Genomic DNA, 8,854 nt, shown 5'->3' with positions numbered 1-8,854 from the left:
TAAGATGCATACCTCTTTAATGTCTTTGATTGAAACTATAGACCTTATACAAATACAGTAATAGACTGTCTTCTCCACACATCTGTGTAATCACTTGTCAGCTGATTTATGATGAATAATTCTATAGTCTGATTTTTACTCTAATTTATATTGGCGTATGAAGGAGGCTCTTTTTTCCTTTTATATTATCCTTGAAATGCAAAATTTCCAAAAACCTTGTATATATGTCGACGCGCAATTAAAAAGGAACATACCTGTCAAATTTCATGAAAATCTATTACCGCGTTTCGCCGTAATGCGCAACATATAAACATTTAAACATTAAGAGAAATGCCAAACCGTCGACTTGAATCTTAGACCTCACTTCGTTCGGTCAACAAAATTTGAATGATTTTTTTTGTGTAGTTGAGAAGTTGATATTGTGATATTATTCATATTGAATGAAAAAGGCTAAGAAATTGTCAAAACCACAGATTTATTGATAGTTAGAAAGACCGGTTTCGGTTATTACACCATTGTCATCTCTGATGAACTATCAGAGATTATTCATCAGAGATTGACAATGGTGTAACAACCGAAACCGGTCTTTCTAAGTATCAATAAATCTGTGTTTCTAACAATTTCTTAGCCTTTTTCATTCATATTATAATTATCACAATATCACTTCACAACTACACAAAACAAAAATTCATTCAAAGTTTGTTGACCGAACGAAGTAAGGTCTAAGATTCAAGTCGACGGTTTGGCATTTCTCTTTATGTTTAAATGTTATATGTTGCGCATTTACGGCGAAACGCGTAATAGATTTCATGAAATTTGACAGGTATGTTCCTTTTTAATTGCGCGTCGACGTATATACAAGGTTTTTGGAATTTTGCATAAGTATCAATATATCTGTGATTTTTTACAATTTCTTAGCCTTTTTCATTCAATTTGAATGAATTCTCAAATATGGATATCTAATTTTGCTATCTTTTCTCTATGATGTGAGAAACAACGTGGATGACTCACTTGTGATTGGTGAAATGCGCCACTACATCCTTGTCGCAGTGACACTAGTAGATTGTCATAGGCCCGAAATGTGTCATTATATCTCCCTCCATGGCTCATCACCACAACCACTGTTGAATCGACAGAGGCGTGCTCCGGCATCTCGGCAAAACTGCTCACTTTGTCGTGTATTTCCTAGACAAAAAACAAAAATTCAATTTAAATCCATTTACTACAGTATAGTTTTTGTGCAACTAGTGCGCAAAGTGACAGTTTGCTGCACCGAAAGAAACGTTTACGCCCGAGCCGTAGGCGAGGCCGTAATGGTTTCTTGAGTGCAGCAGAGGAACTTTGCGCACGTATTTCACATTAAGTTTTTCCTACAGTTACCATTGAATATGAAAAGTGGGTAATTATGGGTAAAATTGCCTGAAATCCATCAAATGTTTTTCTGTGTAATTTTATTATTGATAAAAACCTTAATCCTAAAATCCTAAAGTCCTCGTTGTCGTTGGTTATAATATATTGAATAATAATTAGCGCGTTGTGCTTGGTTGCACCTCTGCTCACTATAGCAGCCACAGCAGTCACTGTTACCAACTTCATTTTGATTTTGCTGCACTGTGCTCCATATAACCTACTAAGTATTTTGCGTTGCCATGTTGCAAATCTGGAGTGCAGAAAAATTTTTCCCGCACTAGAGCGGAAAAGTGATTCTTTGCGTTCTGTAATCAGTGCAGCAATGGCCACTTTTCAACGTAACTGTAGGAAAACTATATTACCCACAGTATGGCCATTGGAATTTTTCCCGCCGCCGCCATGAAGATTCCAAATACAGTTGAACCTGTGTATAACGAAGTGATTATCCCGAGAAAAATTCGTTGCAGAGAGGTATTCATTATTGAGTGGTTGCTCTGTCAAGAAAACTGCCACACTCTTATGGATCTTATATTATATCAAGGCAGTAATTAAATGATTTGGGCGGTAGTTAGTGTCTATTGTGCAACAATTAAAGAATATACCATTCTCATCAACATTGAAATCGTCCTTCGGTTCATAATATTTTCTGAACTTTTCTAAGAACATTTTCTTTCCAGAATACACAAGAAGGTAGATATCAACACTAGCACTTTCACTCGATATCACTTCTTGGACGATGTCATGCCGTTTTTTTAATTTTTCTAACCAGCCTTTATTATTATATATATTATTTTTATGCATCCCAAACATCCGAATAATCAGACTGGGGAGAAGTCAAAAAGCAACCTAAAGGAGGTTCTCAACACATATCATACTACATTAAAATACTGTAATTATACAATAGTCACATGAAATATTATAATAAATATATATTATCTATAATATATATATATAATATATATATATATATATATATATAATATATATATATATATACACACCTTTACTTGCCTTAAAGCTACTGTATCCCGATGATACTGCCAATTCTAAAGCCTTTTCATTGTCATTCCCTGACAATGGAAGATTTTTCTTGTGCATTACTGTAAAACTCAGTCATACAGACTTTGGTCTTTGCATTCTGGCGTCAAGCTCCTTTAGTTCATAAATTGTCCGCTCTGACGCTAGTTGTTTGTTAATGTTAGTTGTCGTTCACACACTTTGTCTACTTCTATTTTGTAGATTTTAAGATGTGATTTTCTATTTTATTCATTTCATTGTTCTAGTAATTTATATTGCAGTTTTCGTCATATTCTGCAATTTTTCGAGCCACTCAAGTTAGGTTGGCTTTACAACCCAACTGCCACGAACTCATCAATTACAGTCAACCATTTTATCACCGGTATCAGTATCATCAAATGTACAAATTACAATGTTGCAAATCATTAGCAACACTTAGTTTTAGAATCTGATCACGATTTTTTAGAAAATGAATGAAACTGAGTACCGTAACTTAACCAGCAAAATTGAATGTGTAACAAAAACAATGGTGGGAGGATGGAAAAATCCAGCATTCCCGATCTAGAATGCGAGTTCTAACAATTGAAATGTCTGGCAAAAGCAAGGATAAGAAAGTCCAGTCGTTTACCTGCCTGGTCTACGAATGACAAGTTCTTGCAAGTCTAATTCCAGTAACTTGCATTCAATTTCCGACACGTGTTTCAACCTCTATTGACTGTCTAACACCCTATCTTCTTCGTACTTATTGAATTGCCATTCATTTTCAGTCCTTTAGTATTGACCTTTCTTCTGAAACTAGACTTTTTCTTTGAAAATGGCTCTCTGCTTCCTATAAACACTACATTTTGTATGTTGAAGTCAAGAGAAAACTTTGTTGTGAGGGGTCCGAAATTCGTTAAATAGAAGTAAATAAGAAGCCAAAACTCTAAATGTCATGGGACGAGGTAAAAATTCGTTGTGTAGAGGATTTAGTTAGTGGAGGTTCGTTATAGAGAGGTTCGACTGTATTTGAATTTTACAATGGAGCTTATATGGATTATAAGTAAAATCGCTTGCTTTTACTTATTTAAGTAATATTTTTGTGATTATTAACTTCGATATAATTTCTTTCATGTTTTTTCTGTATTCCCCATATAGCTTTGGACCTTGAAATAGTAATTCGTAGATAATAGCGAGTAAAAATAATGAAAGGTAGATAACGTAACCTGAAAGCTGAATTTCCAAAAAAAAAAACCATGAACTTTGAAATGTGTCATGATATTGTAATAAATTTGTTCCATTGACAAATAATAAAGTTCTCATATCTATTTCTAGAAGCATGATGGAATTCTCATCACAATAGATTCCTTTACACACACATACATAAATACAAGTAATATTAAATTAACAACAAGATAACACTAGCAAAATTAGTACAAAAAAAAACAAAATGTCCGTACAAGATGCTAATTCAGAATTTGGTGTAAAGGGTGGGATTGAAGCTCTTCCAACTATGGTTACCCATGTACTAGAAAGGCTTTCAATCCTTGAGAGGGAAAATAAAGGATTAGGAAAAAAGGTGAGGTGGGATGATACGATAGTTAATTTAATAAAGAAAAATAAAAAGGTCCACACTAGATTGGTAAGTGAGCACACAAAAACCTAAGTTCCTCTTTTACTTTGTTTAATTTACAGGTAGAAAAAATAGTTCGTTTTAATCCAAATACTAATATCATGTTTTACTTTTTTAGTCACTTCGCGCAGCAGATATATTCTTCAGGAATTTTATTTATCAATTTAGTGCTTAAATATATAAGTTGTCTTCTGATGGTTTCAATGTTTGTATTGTACTAAGATACTTATTTGAGGAGGGTCTCAGATGTACAGGTTATTGATTGTGTTATTTGTGCAAGGAAAATTAGCTTTATGTTTGATTATATATTTCGCTACATTTATTACGTACAACTGCCTAACTGTCAACACATTAAACTCTTTGAAAGTCAAGTCGGTTGGGTAAGTCTGGTTTATTTAAATTGTTTTGATTATTGATTTTTGAATTATGAAAAGCTCTTCTAAGTGAGAATTATAACAGCCCCCCCATACGGATATACCATACTGGATTATGGACTGGACCAGTGCAAAGTAAACCATTTTAGATGTTTTGAGTTCAGAATTTTTTTTGCTTCGTAGAATTTATAGGATAGATATCTCATTCTTCTGCAATAAATTTTATGTGTATGTCCCACTTCAAATTTTCATCTATTTGGACACCTAGATATTTGGTACTTTTGACTCTTTTTATAGTAGGGCAGGTGCAGTTATTGTTGCAGTTTGAGTGGAGTTTCAGATTTAATTCTCATCAGGTTTACCAGTTGTATTGAATGCGAAGGTGATGTAATTGGTTTTTTCAATGTTCAGGCTCAGGGTGTTTCTGTCCAACCAATTTTTTATGAGCAAAACAGTTCTGTTCTGCAATTTCATGTACCCCAGTCCAAGATTCCCCATGGAAAATAGCTGCAGTGTCATCTGCGAATGATATAGTTGTGGCGTTTTTAATTTCAGCTTTAATAAGTCAGTGACATTACATTTAAATAAATAAATAATGTAATAAATGTATTTAAATAGTTTGTTTTATTCAGCCAATAAGTCTGACGAAAATATTGTAAGCACAACATTGAATATAAACTCTGGAAGAGCCAATTATTCTAGCCACAGTACCACACTTGGAAACCGTATCATAAATTTGATAGGCCATAAACCTGCTCCTGAACATAAAAAACACAGCTAAAAAAATCATCAAAATGTCAAAATTTGAGGCTAGATTTTTATTTATTGACCGAGCGAAGTGAGGTCTAAGATTCAAGTCGACGGTTTGGCATTTCTCTTAATGTTTAAATGTTTATATGTTGCGCATTTACGGCGAAACGCAGCAATAGATTTCATGAAATTTGACAGGTATGTTCTTTTTGAATTTCGCGTTGACGCATACATAAGGTTTTTCAAAATTTTGCATATTAATGATAATACAAAATGAAAAGGAGTTTCCTTCGAATGCCAATATTACCGTAAAAATCAGACTATAGAATATTATTCATCATAAATCAGCTGTCGAGTGGATTATAAATCGCAAGCCATGACGCATGCAATTCAATATCTCAATGTAACTTGGTAAAAAATCAGCAGCTGTGTGAACTATTTATTGCATGCCTCATTGCATGCATTTTTATGTACTATTAAATAAGAAACGATTGATTTAATGAACTAAAATAACATAGTATTGTCCCTCGACCTTTCTCTGCTTTGAACTCGGGCTGTCCTGTTGCCAGTATGTCTTGAAGGAGATTAGCTTTTGATGTTAGCATTTTTGATACACCAACCCCAACAGCCATTAGCCGTTTTCACACCGATATCTCGCCGACACGACATACAGACAGGATTTACTCTGATGGACAGTATAAGAGGAGGCTGCGGTTAATAACTGCGTGAGGTCTACTGTTCACAGAACTACTAGTATAGATATCAAATGAAAGGGTCGATAAATCTTGTGGTCCAACGAACTTGATCTGTAAAAAGGGTCGAAGAATATGTGTTCAAAATTGAAGCTGATGATCAAATCTTTCAAATGTTATTATCGAACATACACACAGACGGACGACGTCATTGGCCTTGATTTAAAAGTAAGAACTCGCTGACGCTCTCGTTCAACTAACCTTTTTTGTGAGGTTGTAGTGCATCCTAACTTTGTAACCTAGCTGGGAGAAGAGAGTGTAGATGTTTGCCACATCCCTGTATGAGCCATGCCTGGTGTCGTCATCAGATGACTTAATTGGCTCGAAGAATTCGTGGATGTTTATTATGAGCGCGTAGCCTCTGGTGACGACCGCATACGGTAGATTTTCATCGATGAACCCTACGAAAAAAAAACAGAATTAGAAAACAGATAGATAAAATATCATTAAATGAATAAAGACAATGGGCCATATGAATAAAGTTGAGCATTTGCTTCATTTTCCATGAATAAACGCGAGCAAAACCTTTTGCTCATGCTCATAAAAAAAATGGTTTGAGCATTTGCTCAAAAGTAAAAGCTTTTGCTCAAAATTGTATGAATAAACTAGAGCATTTGCTCAACTTTTGAAGCAAATGCTTCAAAAAGGTGAGTCTAGTCTAGAGCAGCTTATCACCTTTTGCTCATAGTAAAATGGCTCAACTAATTCGTATGAGGAAGAGGAAACTATACCAGATACGATCAAAACCAATAGTTGAGAACTATAAATTTATTTTTAGATTCAACCATGATAATATATCACCATTATCCCTACAAAAGAATAAATACAAAATATAGCTCCCTGTTATAAAGATAGCCATCACAAAATAGGAATAGGCAAATAAGAAGATGAGAGTGTAGACGTTAATAAAAAGGCTATTGATATTATAAGAATATGCTGAAGATTATTATAGAGATGACATTTTTTCACGCTATTATTTAAAAATTCTTAACTCAACTAACCTAAAACTCTATTCATAAATAGAAAACAGAGCAGACACAAGCGGTGCACCCTACTTGCATATTTAGCGCTTCCGTGAGCTATAAAAACAAAGTAAGGCTACAAAAGCGAATCAGCTGATGAAAAATCTTTAAAATACGTGAGCATCTGCTCCAGAGTTCAGAGCATAAGGTAAGCTTATTCATATAAAAATGAGCAATGCTTTTGCTTCTACCTTTTGCTCATGAGCAAAACCTTATGCTCCATGCTCTTGCTCATGAGCATTTGCTCTGGTTTTATTCATATGGGCCAATGTCTCAATAATTATTTGGCAAGAAAAAAGTTTTGACCTATTTGACACATAAAGCATTTTATTCAGTCCGAGAGTTTCTAGATGATCATTGACAGCTTCTCTTCCTGAAACCCAACCCATTAATGCAAGGTAGGCCTAATAAATTCAATGTTAGTTGGATTCAATAAGTAGCCCTACCTTAGTTGTTAATAATTAACTTATTGAAGGCCTCCAATGTGTTTTAGTATCAGTTCTAGTATTTTTACTTTTATTTGTGATTAATTCATTTATTGACTGTAATTGATTATGTTGATTCTAGTTTGTATATTGACAAAGCGGAAATTCTCTACATACTGAAATTAATGTTATGTAAGAATATGAAATTGCTAATAAAGAATTTAAATTCGAAAGATCAGATCATTCATATTTGAAGAGGAAGGTGGAAGGAGGAGGAGGAGGAGGAGGAGGAGGAGGAGGAGGAGGGGAGAGGAGGAGGGTAGGAGTGGGAGGAGGAAGAGAAAAAGAAAAAAATGATTGGTGAGAAGAAGAAAATTATGGATGAGGAGAAGATGATTGAGAAAAAGAAGTCAAAGAAGCTAAAGTTGAGAATACTAACGATATACCGGTATCAGCTATCCTCTATAGAAGGCAGTAACAAGGCAGAGAATCGGCAAAGCTCTTCTCCTATCTCTCTCCACTGCTATTAAAACGTGGATTTTACTAGAAAGCCAATACTTACATCTTCTACATCAAGAGGGGTCACTGCTTTTATGACTTTGCTTTTGGAGTATACAGAAGACCTGAAACCAGCAGAAAACTTAAAGTTAATAAAAGTTAAACTTAAAGTTCATTAAAGTTGAACTTAAAAGTTGATAATTTCAGATAAAAACCAATTTTTATTAAAACAAGATGAATCAAGATTCTCTAAGAACATAACACAACATTCAACAAAAATTCACATTGATACTAATACTAAAAACTACACATAATATCACAGAGAAAAGATATCATAAGAATTTCAACTGAGTTGTGGTCGATGTTGTAGAAACGTTCCATGATGAAATAAAAAACACATAGATGTTGTCAGTTTTCTACACTTTAATTTGGTACACGACCATGGTTTCGTGACCACACAGGTCACATTTTCAAGCTGACTAAAACTAAAACGGACATATTGGGCTGTTCAAAATATACATGGTAGCCAACTTACCTAAAGAAATAAAATAGCCTACTAAATAATTTGATGCATTGAGACAATATTGTTCAAATTATTTAGTAGGCTATTTTATTCTTTAGGTTAAGTTGGCTACCATGTATTATTTGAACAGCCCAATATGTCCGTTTTAGTTTTTAGTCAGCTTGAAAATGGACCTGTGTGGTCACGAAACCATGGTCGTGTACCAAATTAAAGTGTAGAAACTGACAACATCTATGTGTTTTTATTTCATCATATCATAAGAAGATATTCCATGGTAAAGGACCGTTATGTTGCAAATGTGAGTGTTAACTGAAGCCGATAGTCCTAGTAGTTGTTTTTGGTGAAGCTATGTGACGCTTGTAGTCTCTCATACTGTGCCCTTCTTACACTCTTACACTCCCAACAACACACTAATATAGACAGTGTATAGGGTGTCTATGTTGCAAATAATGTGAGTGTTAACTGAAGCCG

The 8,854-nt window shown here is 34.3% G+C and overlaps 1 long non-coding RNA gene across 1 annotated transcript; it reads right to left on the bottom strand.

Annotated features, from left to right (window-relative positions):
* Positions 1-1,054: 1,054 nt before the first annotated feature.
* Positions 1,055-8,145, bottom strand: LOC120349049. Its single transcript, XR_005570277.1, has 3 exons — positions 7,925-8,145; positions 6,117-6,316; positions 1,055-1,185 (listed from the first exon to the last, which is right to left on the bottom strand). It is a non-coding gene; the product is annotated as an uncharacterized LOC120349049 (long non-coding RNA).
* Between the last annotated feature and the right edge of the window lie 709 nt (positions 8,146-8,854).

Source organism: Nilaparvata lugens, unplaced genomic scaffold (genome assembly GCF_014356525.2).
Source record: "Nilaparvata lugens isolate BPH unplaced genomic scaffold, ASM1435652v1 scaffold8033, whole genome shotgun sequence".
Classification (NCBI taxonomy): domain Eukaryota; kingdom Metazoa; phylum Arthropoda; class Insecta; order Hemiptera; family Delphacidae; genus Nilaparvata; species Nilaparvata lugens.
Note: the sequence above shows the minus strand (reverse complement) of the source record. Positions and strands in the feature narration are given on the sequence as shown.